Source organism: Grammomys surdaster, unplaced genomic scaffold (genome assembly GCF_004785775.1).
Source record: "Grammomys surdaster isolate TR1022 unplaced genomic scaffold, NIH_TR_1.0 203, whole genome shotgun sequence".
NCBI lineage: Eukaryota > Metazoa > Chordata > Mammalia > Rodentia > Muridae > Grammomys > Grammomys surdaster.
The window spans coordinates 840,790-843,986 of record NW_021604648.1 but is presented as its reverse complement, the minus strand read 5'-3'; positions in this window follow the sequence as shown (position 1 = coordinate 843,986).

Genomic DNA, 3,197 nt, shown 5'->3' with positions numbered 1-3,197 from the left:
TTCCCTCCTTCCCTCCTTCCCTCCTTCCCTCCTTCCCTCCTTCCCTCTCTCCAGGGTCTAATGCAGCTCAGGCTAGTCTCAAACAACTATGTGGCTGAGGATGGCTTAATTCCTCCTGTTGTCACCTCAGGAATGCTGGGATCACAGGTTTGTATAACTATACCTCATTTATGCCCTACTGGAGATTGAACCCAGGTCAGTGGGTATGCTATGAAATCATTCTGTCAACTGAGATACATCCCTAGACCCATTCTTCTTTTTGACATAAGGATGTAGCCCAGGCTGCCCTCAGACTCAAGATCCTCCTGACCCAGCCTTCCAAGTGCTAGGTTGTCTGCCAGTATATGCCGTCAGTCCCAGCTTAACAACTGTCGCCTAATGTCTAATGTTTCCCAGAGCATTACCATCTTGATTTATCTTTTGTTGCAATTTTCTTTTCTCAGAAGTCACTTTCTGGGCTGGAGAGATGTTCAGCAGGTTAAGACCACTAGCTGCTCTTCCAGAGATCCTGAGTTCAATTCTCAGCAACCTCATGGTGGCTCACAACCATCTGTAATGGGATCTGATGCCCTCTTCTGGTGTGTCTAGAGAGTGACAGTATATTCACATACATAGAATAAATAAATCTTTAAAAAAAAAAAAGAAGAAGTCACTTTCTTGGGACAATGTTTACAGATCTACATTAAAAAAAGATTTTATTATTATGTATAGAGTTCTGCCTGCTTGTATGCCTGTAGACCAGAAGTGGCACAAGATCCCACTGTAGATAGTTATGAGCCACCTTGTGGTTGCTGGGAATTGAACTCAAGACCTCTGGAAGATCAGTCAGTGTTCTGACCCATCTTTCCAACCCACAGATCTACTACTTGACAAGAGTTGTTTAATTTTTCCATCGATTTTTAGTCAGTAAGTAATTTCAGCATGTACAGTTTAGCTGTCAGTCTCATTTTTTTCCTGTTATGTGCTGAGCATCAGTCTTATGTCACAAACTTAGGACAGGAAATGACATACTACTTTACCCACTTTTGTTGTTTTGATTCAAGATCTCAGCTAGCTCAGGCTGGCCTTGAACTTCTGATCCCCCACTTCCCACAAGCTGGGAGCATAAGCGTGTCTCACACTGAGTTCCACTCTGTTCACCTTAGTTGAGTTCCTTTTACATTAGGGTGATTGAAAACAGCTGAGGGTCATATGAGACAAAGAATACCCATCTCCAGTGAATGCAGAGTACTCTGCTCTGCCACACTGCTGCCCCTCTTCATGCTTAGAATGCAAGACATACACACGAAAGCCCCAGACCTCCCTAGTTCTGCTGTTCTCAAAAGCATTAGCCTTTTCTTGGCTGGGATGTTGTTTCCTGGCCTTTGCAGAAAATAGCATCCAGGACTAACTTGGGTAAAAGGCAGACATATTACATTTTTCTTAATTCATCCAGATACATTTCAAGTTTAGGAGAAAACCTTAGAGCTGGATGAATTTGGTCTAAGAGCATGTTTTTTTTGTTTGTTTGTTTGTTTGTGGGGTTTTTTTTGCCTCTTTCCCTCCCACCCTCTCTCTTCCTTCCATCTTCTTCTTCTTTCTTTTTTCTTTTTTTTTGGGGGGGGAGGGGAAGAGGGTTGTTTGCTTGTTTAAGACAGTGTTTCTCTGTGTAACCCAGACTGTCCTGGAAATCACTCTGTAGACCAGGCTGGCCTAGAACTCAAAGAAATCTGCCTGCCTCTGCCTCCCAAGTACTGGAACTAAAGGCATGTGCCACCACCACCTGGCCTAAGCACAGATTTCTTAGATCCTTTGGAATCTGGATTGACTGACAAAGGGTAATTACCTACAGACTTTCTAAAAATACAAGACTGTGGAGAGATGGCTTAATGGGTAAAACCACTGCAGAGTAAATACGAGGATGGGAGTTTGAATCCCCAGAACCAACATAAATGCCAGAAACATAGTGTAAGCTGCTGTATTTCTAGTACTCCCATGGGAAGAAAATGGAAGCAGACTCAGAAGAATCCCTGGACATTCTTGGGCTAGCTAGTTTGGCATACACAGCAGAAAACTACAAAGTGATCCCATCTTAAGCAAGCTAGAAGATAGGGACCAACACCTAAGGCTGTCTTCTGACTTTGTGCTGGGGCACATGTATACCTATATTCATACACTGCACGTACATTGTATGGACACACAAAATTAAGGACCTATGGAGAAAGAGCAACCATTTAAACCAAATTATACAGATATTGGAGCAGATAAAAGTTTAAAAACCGAAGCTGGGCATTTAATACCAACACTCAGGAGGCAGAGGCAGGTGGATGTCTATGAATTCAAGGCCAGCCTAGTCTACAGAGCCAGTTCCAAGACAGCTAAGGTTACACAGAGAGACCCTACACATGAATGTGTTTATCAGTTTTATCTGTCACATTGCAAAAAACTTCCAACTACCCAAGTGTTAGAACCAGAATGTCACCATTGAAATATTTACTAAGTTTTAGATGGAAGGAATCATCAATGGATAGCAGCATCTTTGAAAGAAAGACAATGTCACATTATGTCCCCATGTAGAAAGCACAGCATGAAATACAAACATCAACCAATTAACCAACGAATTAACCAACTAACCAACTAACTAAATCTGAAGATGAAATGCTCTTGAAAACCATTAGGAATTTTCAGAGCTGACTTGTGAGGATGCGATTGTCTTTGTTTTCTCAGAACTTGTTTAACTATCAGGGTTCTTTGACTACAGCAGAAACAGCATATACAGTAAGGCATGGTATTTGCACAGAGCCTTGGCCTTAGTGAGAGTTCAGGCTTCAGACATACTGCCTTGGAAGATTTCCTGTTTCAGTGCTGCTTTCACTGTATGGTGAGCTTACTAGGGTGGGTTTTCTGAGAGGCATCTGGTTTGTTCCAGTCAGAGACAACTCGCTCTTCCCTGGATCTTGCTCACACTGTACCAAATCTTGTTCTCTCTGAGGGCCTCCTACCTACCCTCCTGGGTTTATTTTGTTTAGAACTAAGGAAAGAAAAGAAGGAAAGAAGAAAGAAAGAAAGAAGGACAGAGAGAGAGAAGAGAAGGAAGGAAGGAAAGAAAGGAAGGAAGGAAGGAAGGAAGGAAGGAAGGAAGAAAGAAAGAAAGAAAGGAAGAAAGAAAGAAAGGAAGAAAACAAGCAAACAATGATCAGTGAGATGCCTCAGTGGGA